The sequence below is a fragment of the Parasteatoda tepidariorum genome, chromosome 3, assembly GCF_982258835.1.
Source record: "Parasteatoda tepidariorum strain Cologne lab strain chromosome 3, Ptep-v5.0, whole genome shotgun sequence".
NCBI classification, from domain to species: domain Eukaryota; kingdom Metazoa; phylum Arthropoda; class Arachnida; order Araneae; family Theridiidae; genus Parasteatoda; species Parasteatoda tepidariorum.
Window position 1 is genome coordinate 120,895,421 of NC_141757.1, and position 17,185 is coordinate 120,912,605.

The 17,185-nt window shown below is 27.4% G+C and overlaps 1 protein-coding gene across 7 annotated transcripts in view; it reads left to right on the plus strand.

Annotated features, from left to right (window-relative positions):
* The first annotated feature begins 7,065 nt into the window (after positions 1 to 7,065).
* Positions 7,066 to 17,185, plus strand: part of Hmt4-20 (Histone methyltransferase 4-20) — a 53,806-nt gene continuing 43,686 nt past the window's right edge. The window contains exons 1-2 of one of the 7 annotated variants that reach the window (XM_087160000.1): positions 7,066 to 7,352; positions 7,698 to 7,777. The gene's annotated coding sequence lies outside the window, so the exon portion shown is untranslated. Of the gene's footprint in view, positions 7,613 to 7,697; positions 7,778 to 17,185 lie in introns of all 7 variants that reach the window. The other 6 variants (XM_087160003.1, XM_087160007.1, XM_087160002.1 and 3 more) reach the window with 6 other exon arrangements.

Genomic DNA, 17,185 nt, shown 5'->3' on the forward strand with positions numbered 1-17,185 from the left:
ATTTTTCGAAATTTCTTTGTGGAGGAGAGGTTAAATTTGCGTAAAATATGACCACACACTTCGCATCACTTATGATTTTTTTTTATCTATATATATCGAATATATTAGATTTAAAATATATACTACGTAATATGAATGCAAGCAGCTAGTTTTTGAATAAGGGGAGAATTATAGGTCCCTTAGTCCTTAGAGTCTTGTATAAATATAAATGTTATAAAAGTTGAGCACAAAAGATGTGTAAATTCTCAGTGTGAACCGGATGTTCGTTGACGGTGAAAAATACGTTAAGAAGAGTACCCATTAAAACTAATTTAATTTTGAAAGCAAATGTAAGAAATAAGTAGCAATAAAATCAAATTTTCAATCATTGAATTTTGTTTAGTGCAAGTAAACTATATTTTGTGCATCTTATAACGAAATTTGTAAAAATTATAATTAAGAAATAAGAAAAGTACTGAAAATTTCAAATTAAAAATGAATGGCAAATTTAAGAAAGATATTTTTATTTATTGAATTTTGAAATATGTTTAATAACTAATAAGGAAAATCTTTAATGATAATTATTATATATATATACAATATATGTGTGTAATTTCATCAACTTTTATTATGATGATAATTTGAACATGTAAATATTTTGAATATAATAATACTATTTCTATCACTAAAAAAAAATTTAATAGTTGTGCTTAATTTTTACTTGTTGCTCGCGTGTAAATCAGATTGAAATAAATAAATAATTAGTTAAGGTATTTCCATTATCCATTTAACTTTTTCTTAAAATAAAAATTGGTCATTCTGCATAAACGAGTGGGAAAAATATTGTTGTTCCCTGTTATTTTATTATAAGTAACAGACTTCTGGGAAACGTGGTTCAATTTAACTTGATCTTGCTTTCTGCCTATAACAAACAATCCCGACGTAAAACATCAAAAGATGTATATTGCCAGCATTCAATTCCATGAATTCGAAGGTTCCTGAACAGGACCACCGTGATTGTCACCAACATATGTGATAGCATACAAAGCTAAATTTTCTGAGAAGAAACACTTTAAGGGCAAGCCAAGTGTAACCAATTGATTTACTACAGACAGAGAACATCCTTTCATCTCAGATATCTTTAAGCATCCTATAGGGGACTCATTCCCCCTTTTTTTTTTTTTTTTTTTTTTTTTCAAACGAAAAAAGGTTGCATATCTCAGAAAATTCAAATTGTTTTCCTTTCGAGGGGGGGAGGGTAGAGATACAAATAAATGGTGACTTATAAGATTGAAGAAAGTGGGAGGTCTAGTAAAAGAAAAGTTTCTTGATTGACATTATTTTTAACCAATAATATTATTTATGCTACAATCAGTAACTAATTTCTCGTATTTACACACCCCCGTGTATGCGTGAATGCACAGAATGTGAGTGCACTGAATCCTACATGAATGCACAGAAAAAGTTTATTCTACTAAAACATTATTCTAAATTATTGCTTTTGAAAGCATGCCGTAATAGTGTAAAGCTGATGCTGCTTCAGGTAGTAGCTAAACCCTTCAAATAATTTTATCAATAATTATTATTTATCGATCAATATTGATTGTGTCTAAATCAATATAAGTGAAGAATTTAATTTTCCTAAAGAATTATTATATTTTAATAATAAAAAATTAATTGAACTTAAATGTAAAAAATAAAATTACAATTATTAAAAAGTAAATTTTTTTTTTTTTTTTTTTACATTTTAAGCATTCTATTACACAATAATACTCAAAAGTAATAAAAACAAATTTCAAGTTTTTGTTAAAAATACAATGTGACGTATTTTTTAAGAGGGGATGATGCCGTATTATAAGTTTTAAGAAGTAATTAAATTTTTTAAATGATTGATCTTATCGAAATAAATTTCATTCTTTGACGTTATAATAAAAACAGTTATTCGATTTAAAATAAAAATTTTAGGTAACAATACACAAATTTTACTTCGATTTATTTTACGAATTTGTCTTTAAATGTTGTAAAGAATATGTAAAATATTTAGTACCTACATAAAATTTTAGTAGGCAAAATAGATTTTAGTAGGTTTAAGATAAATGTTGGTTTAATAAAATTACATACAATACTTCTGTTTATGTTTCTAAGGATTATATTTTTCCAAACCTAAAATTATTTTCTATAAAACTAATGTGGTATTATGTACGCGTATGCATACAGGAATAAAAAATATCGTAACACAAAAAAAAGTGAATAAATTAAAAATGATGGTTTGTTATTTTCTACTGATTATTATTTAAGTTTAGTTTTTATATTATATTCATTGTTGCTATACTTATGCTTTTGTTTTGTATTATAAAAACACGAATGTTCTGAATTTGTAAATGAAAATCTGATCATCGAATTTATAGTTATTTAAAGTATTTTGTTCATGCATTTATTTACTTATTGAGGACAGAGTTTTTATTTACTGTAACAGCTTTTTCAGACCAAAGTTACTGCTATCACTTATAAGAGTTTTAAGTACAGGTTTAATGCAGTAGTTTTAAGTGATTTCTATCATTTTTTTCTAAAAGGTCATTTTTTTTACTAGTCAAATTAAGATTTAATTGATAGTTATTTATTGCTGTTAAGCTCTTCTGTACCTTTGACTTTGACAGGTCAACTAACTACGAGAATGTCCAAAATATTAAACAAAATAGTAATAATTCTATTAGATAATTAGTTCTGTTTTCCACAGATGCAATCTAGAGTGAGCTGTTATTATGAAATAAGTTCATTTCTGATTTTTAATCCAGATTTTATGGGATCATTTAAGATAATTGTTGCATTTATAAAATTACTCATCACTTTTTTTCCCCTTCATTTCTCTTCCTATCATTATTAATATATTAGGTTTAATAAGGAAAAAGGAATAATGAAAAGCATTATTATTTGTAAAAGTTATGTGTTATTATGTACAGTGCGTAAAATAAAAAAAGTAAAAAACCTAAATAACTCTTGATTTAATGATCGGATTTTACTTACTAGATCTCAATCTAAATGGTTTGAGGGCCAAACTTAAAATATGCTAATTAGTTGGTGCAGAAGATATTTTTTTAAGTTATGAAATCGAGCAAACGTGCTTCCTCTACCTACATATGTATATGTTGTTGTTGTTGAATTTGGATATTTGTCTCTCAAAATATGGATGGTATTCACAATATGGAAATTAAGATCCCAAAAGCTTTTTTAGGTTGAAAGTTTGGGCTCCTTTATTTAATTGTAGTTTTCATGCATTTCGCCATGTCTCGAAAACTTTTGAAACGAATTGAAAAAATTTTACACTTAATAATAAAATTCATTAACCTAAAAATAATTCCCTGTCAAAAATATTTCTTTAAAAATTATTTATTATTAATAGTCGGAGCAATTTTGAATTCAAAAATATACAAACTATTACATAATTTTAAAGAATATTAATTTAAATAGTAAAATACTTGAACAAAATCTGTCGAAAAGTTCTTGAAAAATTAAATGTTAAATATATAACTTTTTTAAAATTGAAAGATTCAGGTTTATTTGATTGATTTAGTACAGATTAAATTTTGTATTTTGTCATTTAAAATGACATTTGTTAAATTTTCAATTTAAAGTTCTTTCGAATATTCTCGAAAATAAAATAATATAAAATGATTAATACTTCTTACAAATTATTTTTGACAAGGAACTATTTTTAGGTAAATGAATTTTATTATTGTGTGCTAAAATTTTTAAGTTCGTTTGAAAAATTCTCGTGATATGGTCATTTATTTCGAGAGTCAAGAATTCGAATCAATTGAAAAAAAAAGGTATGCTTTTTTTAGAAAAAGTACGTGTCTGTTTTTCTAATTTAAAGTATTTTGAGTCTTAGTAAATAAAAGTTCAAACTTTCGATCATAAGTTATTCAAAGTGTTTGCTTTTTTGCAAATACACACAAACGTAAGTCATTTTTTTAATATTAATTGAAAAGTTTTCAATTCATTATATTATTTTAAAAAAAAATTTGGATTTAATTTGAATAAATATTTTTTTTTACAAAAAAAATTTGATTTTATATTTTGAATTAACACGTGACTTAGTACTAGATATATTTTTTATTGTTAGAGGGGGGAGGGCACCAAAATATTTTCAGTGCTTAGGGCCTCAAGAGGTCTTAATCCGGCCCTGGGCATTCGCGATCGCAACACTCGAATACGCCATCTGGGGAGAGACCGGTTTCATGCCTTTAGCCCTTCTCCCTTCCCTCTCCTCCTCTTTTCAGTTATATAGGAATGTACTACGATATTTTCCCTTTTCTTAATATTTTTCCTTTTTACTTAACATAAATATTTTCTAAAATTTCCGTGATACTTTTTTTTAGAACTATGTTTAATGTAGTTTTCAGTTCCATATAGTTTTTCAAGTTACAAGATTTTAATCTATATGAAAATCAAGAGAGAAACTAACGTACTTCCTTCCTCTATGACTTTCCACACGCTAATGGGGAAAGCATGTGAAGTGTTGCCATAGGAAAAGAGTTCTGCTCTACGCCACCTGCAGCCCATTTCGATCGCCAATTAAATATCTCAGTAAGGAAGGATGGGAATAATAGTAGGTGGAGCATTCTTGATCATCTCGTTGGTGATACTATCATGGCCAGGGGCCTTTTTGTTTTTTAGTTTTTTGATAATATTTATTATTTCATTGTCATTGGTAGGCTCATTATCACTTATGTCAGGGATGTTGGACATGATATTATTATAAGTATTCTCAACAATCTTGTCATTAATAGGGCATGATGGTTCGTTATTAAGGTTGAATTGCTCATACATTGTATTCGCAAAAACCTCTGCTTTATCTACATCTGTGTATGCAACGTTGTTGGAATTTTTAAGGGGAAGATTTGTTTGTGGAGTTCTCCTAAGAGCTCTTGCCATCCTCCAAATTGAGTTGTCGTCTTTATTTAGGGAAGCAACCTTATCATTCCATTGGGTGTACCGATATTTTAAGCAATCTTCTGTGATGATTTTTTTGAGTCTGTTTGCCTCGGTCTTATAGCTTGGGTTGGAAGTCCTTTTATAATATTTATTCAGTTTATTCTTGACTCTAATTTTTTCTTTGATTTGCCATGGGAGTTTGAAGTTGTTCAAGTGCTTAATTTTCACAGTGGTGGCATCTGATAATGCATTTTGCATATTAGTGTTTAAGTTATCAATTGCAGTATCAATATCTTCGTTAGATTTTAATTCATTAGGCATCTTAAGTTTCATATTTAGGATATTGTGATAGAGCAGCCAATCAGTATTCTTTTTCTTGATAGTTTGGTCATTTATTTGTATATTAGTACTAACGATCAGTTCCCTTTGGGACAATAATAGTCTGAAAACTTTTGAATCGTAGAGATATAGTTTTTTTTTTTTTTTTTTTTTTTTTTTTTAACATCATTTTAAAGTATCTAATTCCACATGGAAAATACGAATTTGAGCGTTTTTGGTTGAATAGTGCATTAGTTCCTGAGAAATCGAGTTTTATAAGTACGACTTTTTTAAAATTTAATTTCTCAGGATTAATAGATTTCGCTGAAATTTTGCATTTTGTCATGTTTAAAATTTACAATGTTTTGTAATCCAATTTATATGCAAACAAATAACTTGTTTTCATAAATATATTCGCTAACATAATACATAAAGCTAAAATGACGGTTAGAGATGGAGTACTGAAAGTTTTTGAAGGGGCCCCCGCCAAAAATGTTTGCCCCCCCCCGATGGGTGAAGTTACGGCACTGTTTATTGATTAAACATATCACTGCTTTATTTTTGTCCATTCAATTTTTTGGTTAACTTATCCCAAAAGCTCTTGATAACTAACTAGAATTCTGACCACTTATCTCAACCAAAGAATATAGAGGGGAATCCCTCTCTATTCTTTGTCTCAACCACCATAAATGAATCCAGTAGAAGTAATTTGTATGTGATGCCGTTTGTGTGAGATCAAAACCACAAACCCACACAATTTTTAGTTAACAAGTACCCAGGTAGGGAGTTAGATTCGTTTAGATCATTTTGGTCTAGGGGTTAAAATTCGTCGTAAGACTTCGTGGTTACTGCTTCCGATTGAATTTTTTGGCCTAAAGCACACTATCCAATATTATTATATTTGTAGTTCGTGTTCTTACAATTTAACTTTCAACGAAACAAACAAAAAGCGAATTCGGAAGACTCCGTGTGCTTGCTATGATGATACCCAAAAACAAACGGTTCCATTTTACCCAAATAAGTGATAACACTCAAAGCATGGCAAATCTTACACTTTATTTATGTTGTGATATCAACTTTCTTAAATTTGTTTTAGGCTCACGACCTGTTAAAATTTATAAATTGCAGAAAACTCTTATGAATGATAAAATTACGCTTAAATTTAAATTCAAATCACAACAATGAAACTTCCTTGAATATTAAGCCTGTTCACGCATCGCCTCGTCAGCATAACATAAGTGGAGGGATACACCGGAATTTCTCGTAATAGTACTTTTAGTAATAAAATTTGTCCCGCAGTGGACTGATCGTAAAGACATGGTTCTCTGAAGAACACCGAAGTTAAGCATCACTGGCTGCTGTTAGGAAGCAGGTGGATGACCACTTTGATCAGCTTGCGTAGGGGATGAGGGTACGCGGTATCCGTCCTTGTTAAAGTTTTCTATCATAAAGTTCTCGATTTCGCCCGCAGGTCGTTGATCTACCCAGGCAGGGGAGTCTTTCCCTCATCAGCGGATCAAAATTGCGATAGCATGTCTTCGGATCATCCTCAGGGATGTTTCCCAGACCATCTCCAATAGCCCGTTGTGCAGCTCTAGTGCGACATAAATATAAGTACCCAAAGTAATAAAATTTAAAGGGAAAATTAATAAATTGCATTTGAAAAGTTACCCTTGTCGGAGATCCTGTTGGAAAAATCTAAAGAGAAATATGTCTTGTCTACATGAACGAAGTAAAAAAAAAGTTTACTTTTAGCTAAAAAAAACTTGTTAAATGGTTGATTATTTGATATAAAAAAATTATTATTGTAGGTTAGAGAGGACTAATTAAAGCATAAAGAGAAATAAAAAAAATCCCAAACGATATTGCACTTTTCCACGTAGACTTCATAATCATTCATAATACATCTATAGAATTTGGCAATGGCTGAATAATCTGAAAACAACCGTTGCCAATCAAGTTCCTTGAACTATTATTGTTTAGAGCTATTTGCAAATTATAAAGAATTGTAAATTTTTAAAACAATTATAGTTAAATATTTATAGTACATGAAGGTTTTTGAATTGCCTAAAGTATTCCTAATTATTCAAAACTTGCTATTAAATTTTTCTACATATCAGGTATTAATGCTTTGTGATTCGTTAGCATTTATGATACACAGATGGCTTTCTTTTAAATAATTAATTAATTAAAATATTTTAATAATTTTAAAGGTATGGCAAACGTTTTACATACCTAAGTTATGAAAATAAGTCCCGTCACATAGATTTAGTTGTTGAAAAGTTGTTGTTTCTTGCATTATTTAGCGTTCTTTGTAATGACGCTAAGTTTTGCAAGTTGATCCCGTGAACGCATTTGATAAACAATTCTTTCGTATGAAGTATTTTTTTTATTACTGACTAATTTTATAGTGCTCTTTTATTATTTTATATCAAAATAAATTAATTGTAATGATTTTCTTTTAGTAGATATTTTGACGACTTTCTGCTTCTTCATGGCTGACTGTTAGAAACTGAATAATCAAATATGATCGGATTTTTTAAAGGTATAAAGTTGCATGTTTTACTATTTGAACGTCTAATTTTTATTCAGATGTTGCGTTTTTGAAAAATAAAAATTGATTGTTATTTCTTGAATACCAACAACGGCTTTCCGGTATTATAACACTCATTTCATTAATTCATGTTTAAATCTTGTTTATTTACACTCCGTTATAAGAATTCACATTAAAGTGAAAATTGAAATCTTCTTGTTGTATATTTTATTAATAATCGTGATTAGTGTTCTAATATTTGTAAGCAATGGCTGTCAATGTCGCTTAACCTTCTGAAAAACTCAATCGAAATTTCGTTTTATTTAGGTATCATTTCGTAAATGTTTCTGATAAGCATTTTTTGCCTTCATTTACCACTTAAATTTCAATTTCACTCATTAATTTATAATACATGTTGATTTTTTGACCATCTTATTTATATTTTCATTTCAATAAATTTATTGAAACATTATTTAACTGTTTGCTACAAACACTAAATGTCATGCTCATTATAAATTTTTGGTGTATGTCACACAAAACATACTTATTATTAGTCACATTTACATTTTATTACTTATTTACATTATATTAGTTTCATTATTTATTACCATACATTATTAATTCATTTTGCATTTATAACATATAGGTTAGTTGTATATTATTTCATTATTTGGTTGCAAAATGTATGTTTTATTAATTTTTGTTTTAAACTTGGAGGAAAGTTTTTGATTATCCATAATGTCCCAAAAAATTTATTTTCTTTCATTTCAGTGTCTATCATAACATGAATAGGAATGTTCATTTATTTAGTTTAACCTTTTGCATTCTGAGTACTTCAATATGCTTTTTGAACTAATGGAAACACTAAATAAATCTTTAAAATTACATAGTGCAGTAGTTTTGTATAATTTCTAAAATTCATAAAATAATGTGGTTATTAATTATCAAGCTATAAAAATTTTAAAGTTTAGAGTGATGACTTTCAATATCTTGTTAGATATGACATTGGAGTGCAAAAGGTTAATATCTTTCATTTTTATTGTAACCACTAAGAATAATTATTTATTCTGTATTATTTTGATGAGATGTATGTGTTTGTTATTTTCACATTACTTAATGCTGATAAATTGAATAGATAAATCTGAAACATCTTGGCATATAGTTAAAAATTATAAGTAAAGAATGTATTTATAAGTTTCCATTCTTAATTTTACTATGGTTGGGATGTCAATTTTACAAATTATTCTTAGCATTGTAAAAATGTTGAAAGGCTGCATAGCCTATTTTCATTTTGTTTTGCGTAATGATGTACCAGTTATAAAAGTTCACTAAACAATCTTAATATATTAGTGTTTGATGAGTAATAATGAATTAATTATTCAAGTTCTAGCTATTGTAAAAAGTGTTGATTGTGTTTTTTAAAAAAAATTGTATATTTGTTTTTTGTAAAATAAGCATCTTCTGTTTTTGTTTTAAATTTAGTAAATCAACAAATTATATGACTTTAATCAATCTTTATACACAGGGATGAGATTCTTCCGCGGATTGGCGGATTTCCGCTTTTTCTCAGATTTTTCCATTTTTCCCGCTAATTTCCGCCGAAATTTTTTTTTGCACAAGTTAAAATATTTTATGAGGAATTTAATTTTCCGCGGAGCGAAATTATTGAAGTCCTCATTCCTCCCTCTGAAGTTTCTCTAAAAATCATTTCCTTGGGATAAAACTGGTTGACCTTTATACAGGGATGAGATTTTTTTCTCTCGAATTTCAGCCTTTTTATCAAAAACTCAGATTCTCCAAAAGTTTCGTTTTTTTTATTTATTTATTTATAAATATCCCGTTTTTTTAAAAAAAATTCAGTCGTTAAAGTCAAATTATTATGTTTATTTACGATTTTCAAAGAAAAACAGAAAATTCAAACTACGTCCTAGCTGCTAATCCTTCCGCATGTTTACTTATATTAGCTATTTTCTCCGATTTCACGCATAGAAAATAAGATTTTCCGTATTTTTTATCCGTCGGCTGGATAGCTCGTATTTTCGTAATTTAGACGTCGCTGCTTCTTGTATTCTGGAGAGAAAGCAAACAAAAAAAGCGAAAAAAAATAGAGGTGGATTTGTGGTGAAAATATTTATTTGCTCATTCAATTAATCTTGTAAATTTTTATTTATTGTGTAAACAAAAAACAATTCAAACAATCCTTTTAGAAATCCCAAGTCCCGACTCTGCAAATATCTCCATTTTTATTCACGCGATTTTATTATCAAACATCAATTTTCGTATTTACCTGATTTAAAAGTTGAACGCTGCGACTCTTATTCAGGCCATTTAAATATTGAACATTGCGATTCTTATTTACGAGATTTAAAAAACCAATTTCGCGATTTGTATTTACGAGCTTTTAAAATCCTATGTAGCTACCCGAGCTTAAAATCCAATATCGTGATTCGTTTTTGCGGTTGTAATATCACGTAATTTTAAAATTATGCATCTTGATCTAAAAATTACGCATCATGATTTGTATTTTCGCATTTTTTAAATTCGATGTAGAGTTTTATATGCACGTGATTTAAAAGCCTCATATCGGGATTTATAATCACATAGATTACAAGTTTAAACAAAAATTAGACAAAAAAAGTGCGATTTATATATATATATATATATATATATATATATATATATATATATATATATATATATATATATATATATATATATATATATATATATATATATATAAATATTCTTGGATTTCCTCTTTTTTACTTTCTGACTACTCTCATCCCTGTATACAATACATTTCTTACCGAAATGGCATATTAAAAAGGTAAATTTAATGTTTATCATTGAAATGTTTTGTTTTTTTTCCTCCCTGTTAATAGTTAATTCAATTAAGTTAATATTTCACAGATCTAAATAAACTAAATTGTTTAATTATTCAAATAAGTATTACAATAATTTAAAATTTTCAAGTTCAAATTTTGTTAAACACCTTGATGAAATTCAGAATTGTTTTAAATGTTGTATAACACAGTTAATCCATGCTTGGTGCTTAATCCAAGTAAAAATTTAATCTGTTTTGTGCCCAAAATTATTACTGTCTTTTTACAAATTTTATTTTCATTTCATTGTCTAGTTTATAAAAAATTTCCACTACAGTGGTTTAGCAATCTGCAGTCAAAATTTTTCTTTCATTCTGATTTAAAATACAATTTTCAACGCATCAATAGTATTGCCAGAACACATTAAAATTAGAAAAGTATGAATAATCTCATTTTTATCATTGCCAATGTAAGTAAGGTAATGGAGTGGATCATTTGTTTACTTTTTTTATATAAAAGTTTCATTAATTTCTAATTTGTGAACGCAAAAAAACAATAAGAGAATTACGGAGAAAAGAGTTTGAAAAATTTCTAATTAAATATTTCAAAATTATAAAAATCTCTAGGATTATTATTTTTTTTTAAAGTTTCTATTAAGTTGCTTATGAAATTAAATTTAAATGTTGTTAAATTTATTTAGCCAAATATAAATTTTTTTAAATTCAATTAAAAATCTAAATTATAAGTATAAAAAATAATACACCATGTCACTTTTGTTCTTTGTAATACTTAAACAAAGCAGAAGTATAGAAGTCTCATGTTGTAATATGTTTTTAAAAATAGTTCGAAGCAGATGTAAGAAAAGTATGAAATGTTCTTAAGTTTAATTAAATATGTGGTCTCTTTTTTTTTTTCATATTGGTTAAGTAAACAGAACTCCTGGTGAGTATTATTTTAATATTATAGTTGATTAAAAATAATGTAGGTACAGTGAAACCTCCGGGAAAGACCACCTCTATTTCCGACTACTTAAAGCGCGGAATTTTTTTCCGTAGAGTTTGTTTTGGAAAAACAGAATCTATGGAAAAAATTCATTTTCCAGAACCAGATTTCATAAACCTCTGAACCAGGTGTGGAAATGATCAAATAAGGAAACACGAAAAATTAACGAAACAAAAAATATTAATAAAACAACTAGATTCAAGTGTATTCAAAATATTGTGAGTGGCTCTTATTTAGAGAGCTCTTTTGACGATCTGTGCAAGAGCTATGGATGATTTATTTTTAAATTTGAAAGTTAAATTACAAAAAAGTTTTTTTTTTAAAGTTAAACATTTTAAACAAACAAACTTCTTCTCACTTTTTAAAGCTAATTTTTCTGATATAAAATTTAATACAAACTTAAACAAAAACATAATTGTTTATTTATTTAAAATAGTTCTATTGTTCGTAATTGGTAAATATGTTTTTACTCATAGTTGGAGGTCATTTTTTGATGCTAAGTTTTATTCATTTATCCTGTTTTCATGCTACCAACACAAGTGACATTTCTGCGCTAAGAAAATGACTAAAATTAAAATAGTTTTCAGAAAATCATGTACCTTCAATAACATTTTTAAGTCAATGGAGGTAACTCCTAAGAATGACATTAGCGTTCATTTCACTGTGAAACGGAGAGTGACTGCTCCCGAGAGGTTTCACGGTATATAGATGTGAAAACTATGTAGGTATGTAAAATTATGTAGGTATATAGATATAGGTACCATAATTATTTTTTTGCTGATACTTATTTCACAACTTGAATTAATTTTAAAAGTCAAATTATAAGATTCATTATAAATAAATTTGATTGAAAAAAAAAAGCACAGTCAGACATTGTTGCATTTACATGCTAATAAATATTTCTATCTGCTCCGGGCACAACAATCAGATAATATATTTTGTTAAAAATGTTGTGACACTAAGATGCTCCATATCTACTAAGAATTACTTCAAATACATTGTCACTCCAAATACCCTATGATGTCACTAGAAGCAGAGTGTTCTGCAATAAGAACTTTGATAGTATCATGTGTATTGCATGTCTCCTCAAAAATAAACAAAGTCTCTAGTTGAATTACTTCCTTTTATTATTTTAGTAATGAATAATTTTATTTTGCAGACTGAAATTTTAAAATAAAAAGCCTTAAATAGTCTAATATCTAAATAGTGAAAGGAACAAAAGTGATTAACAACATAAAATATTCACCTGGGCTAGGATATAAATTATTCTGTTGAGACTTAGGTTGTTTTGTGAGGTACATTGCAGTTTTGAGTATCAGTGGCTTATCTGTTTGATTGCTAATTAAAAAATTTTCAAACTGTGCGTTTCGTCATAGGAGGCATTAAAATATTTAAAAAAAACTAAGTTTGTTGGATGAAGCTGAAATATATTTACCTTTTTGTTTAGAATTGTCATTTAAATCTATAAGCTGTGTTTGATAATTTTAATTCATTCTTTGCACTGATCACTGTGGTATTATATTGCTAACATTTAAAAAATTAAGGGATTTGTTTATAGAACATCCATTATATGTGAAAGAGTTAATTTGAAAACACAGCTGATAAAAGTGGAATCAAATATATACAGGGTATCAGCGCACCTGGAAAGTCGTGGAAAATCATGAATTTCGGTATTGAACAAAATTTGTCATGAAATGTCATGATTTTAACTATTTTTTTAAAAAAATCATGGAAAGTCATGGATTTAGGTCGCCGAAAAATTTAATTTTTAAGATGGAATTTACCCCCCGCCCCAGTTTCACCGTGTTCCAAATATCTGAATTTGCAACAAAATCCCTACTCACAATCACATTTTATTAAAATATAAAATGTTTTTATCATGTTCTTTAAAAATTATGGCGTTTTTTAAAAAAATGAAAGAAAAAACATCATTTCTAGAGCGAATTACCTTTTAAATTTCTGTGATTTCAGGATTTTTATTATTATTATTTTTATTTTTTTATCCATTTAAAATTCTAGCTGAAGCAAGCCAGTCATTGGCGAAATTTTTTTTATTCCGAAATGAGAACAGAAAAATCAGGAGTATTTCTTTCCTTTCCGATGAACACGAAAAATATCTTCAGAATATAATTCTGCAGAAAAAATATTTGCTTTTGTATTTTTTTCAGCTATGTTATTGCTTCAATTCTTTCTTTACTCTGTTTTTTAAATTTAAAATCTATAAACATGAAGATGCAGAGTATAACTTATGGTTATACCTATAATTTCAATTAATGTTATTATAATGCTTTTTTAAATTTATTGTGTTTTTGTCGGAGAAAATAGTAACTTCATTAAGTCATGAAAAATTCTTGGAATTAGTCATGAAAAGTCATAGACTTGAAAATCTAAAATGTAGCAGACACCCTGTATATAAAATTGGTATGATAAAGATAGTTGATATTATTGGAACAATGTAATGATCATTTCATTACTAAAATTTTAGTAATGATAAGATTTTGTTATAAAAATAAATTATTATTTCCCCAGAATTTTATTTGAATTATGCTCTAAGCATAATGAAAATCTAGGGGCAATATAGTGTTAAGCTCTTATTTCCAGATTGTTTATAAAAGCGTTTCTTAATAAATGTTTTTATGATTTCTGGATTGTTGACTACTAGAAATTTCAAAAGCTTATTTAGTACCAATTTGAAAACAATAGTAAGGAAGATTGATATCAAAATGGCAACTTTGGATGGCTTATTGCTGTATTGCTCCAAGCCCTTAAATTTTTAATTTTTAGGTGCATATTTTAAAAAAGATTAAATACTAAGTTTTCTTAATACTGAGAGAACTTGCAATAAATTCTTTTAACTTATTCACACATAAATTTGATGAACCTTGAGATTTTTTATTTTAGGAAGATCTTTTAAGTTTAGGAAAAAGCTCTTACTTTCTTTTGGCAAAAGGAATTAAATGCTTTGAAAAATGCTAGTGATTCTGTTAACTGATAAATGCTTCCTACAATGTTCTTATATAAATTAATATTTGTGAAATTAAATAAAGTAAGAAGATTTTGCAGCAAGAAATTTAAAATTTACTTATGGCGAATGGTAGTATCAAAGTTTTTCAGAGCAAATTGAGCTCTAGGATCAAAAGTATAAAAGAGCAAAGTTATGTTTGTCTTCCCTCTGTACTAAGAGTTTTTTATTTAGAGGAATATTGAAGAAGAAATTGAGATGCAGTAAAAGTTAGGAATAATTCCATTTAAAAGAAGCATTGCTGGGATTTTTTCCCTCAAACAATTATTGAGAAGCATGTAAACTGTTTTTCAATGGATGTTTACACATAATTTCATTCCTCCTTAAATGTGAGTATTTGAATGTTATTAAATGCGATTCAAGTGTAAAAGTAACTTTTTAGAAAAAAATAAAATTGTGCTTATTCAAAAGATATATCTGTATAAGGCTTGTTTTTTTTTTTGTTTTTTTTTTGTTATATGTTAAACAAAAAAGACTAGGAAAAAAAATGTTAAACATGTTGGCTGATACATTTTGATATATGATTTAAACATAGTAACCTAAGCAATATTCAAATCAATTTTACAAAAATATGAAACTATTTCATATTTTTTAGTTCAAATTTTTACTATATTCCATTTATCTTAAATCTATAAAATTTATCTTTTCAGGACACTATGTGTTTTAAAACATTTCTTAAGGCTCATGCAGATATTTAAAACTTATATTTATTTTCTCATGTCATAATAACATTTATGTAAGCTATGCAGTACAAAATAAGAAGTTAATTGAAATGCATAATTAAGGCATATGCCTGATTTTGGCATAATTTTTTTTGAAAACCGCCTTAATTAAAATTTTAATTTTATTTATGGTTGGCAAGGGCCCTAACTTTTTAAATCTAAAGTAAACTTTAAAAATTTTTGAATTATTTTTTACAAAATATGGACGAATTTGGACAGAAAACTAAAAAAAATTTATGTCTCACCAACAATTCTAACGCATAAATATCAAGATAAATTATTTTGAGGTCAATAATATGATTACCTGTGTTTTGAACTAAAATCTTTAAAAAATTTAAAATATGCAATGAAATAGAACTAAATATATTGTTCAATTTTGATTTTTTAAGTAAAAATTCGTAACATTCTTATTTAAAGAATGCTAAAAATAAGAAAATTACCACTTAAACCTTAGCTTTTAGTTTAAAAAATAGCTTACATTATACAAAATCAAAAAATTTCATATTAAACTTATTTTGTTATGTATGTTAGCATTGAGAAATTTTCTCAAAATCTGTTTTTTCTGAAAATTCATTTTAAGTATGTAATTGCTATTCTGTTTCGTCTGTCAGCAAATGAAAAAACAATTGGAACTGTCATTCTGGAGATCAGAAAACAAAGATTTAAGATCTAGAAAGCTAATGAACTAAAGTTCAAATGAAGACAAAGTGGGGAAAAATCGAAATTATCCATTTTGTCCCTGTCTGATACCTTAACACATAAATAAAAATGAATCTAAACTTTAAATTTTATTGTAAATATTTGCCTCAAATAATTAGTATTGCTGAATTAGACCTCCGTAGAAAAAAATTCTTTTCTTAAAGGGTTCCTTGGCTCTCTGATCTAGGGTTCATTTTATCACATTTGCAGACCTACCAATTATCAGGTTTTTTTTGTCCAATCTCTGGATCTCACCTCAAGCAACCAAAGTATTTTCTCCTGCTTTTTTCCAAATAAGTGTTTTATGGATTGGGAAACTTATGCACGTTTTGTAGAGTCTGATAAACCAATATATATACAGGGGTCTGTCTGTCCAAGCCAAATTTACTGTTTAGCGGTACCTTCACAAATTCAACTTAAGGAAAAACAGTAGTTTCAAAATACTTTTTCTTAAAATTTTATTTTTGTGTCTCGTAAGAAACGATAAATCCATATTTTTACCATATTTTTGTGTTTATTTTTTAATATAATTTTTAATTTTCACAAATTATGTCTAAATTTTCGCAAAATAGGTACCTCTCGGAAAAACCTAGGCAGACCCCTGATATATACTCACAGTGGAACCCTGATTTTGTGTTTTTCATCTGACTAGGGTTAATAAATGCATAAAGTAGTAAAACTCTAAATCAGAGGGAAAATATAAGCTTATTTTTCTAAACTTTACACAAGATGACTATATTAGAAAAAATGTGTAATCTTTAACTTTTTTTACAGATACAATTCAACAGTATCTCTCTTACTAATAATTTTTACATTTGCAAATATTGTTTGAGTTTTTATGTTTTAAAACTCTTAATCAGATTTTTGTATATCCTCTGATATTTTTTACTCGTCTTCCTCATTTTAAGCACTGTCATCGGGGGCAGACATTAAATCAGGTATTGAAGGAATTTATATATGTAATAGGGATATGTATTGCAGTTGATATCTGTGTCATCAACTTCGGAAATAATTTTATTTTGAAAGGCTAATGTTAACGTTGGATACTGAGAAGCCTACTTAATTAAATCAATTTGAAATGCTAGACTGTCTAACACTGTAGAAATCAAAACTTTCAGAACATTTATGTTTGCTTTTGAAGCATTTTGTAAGT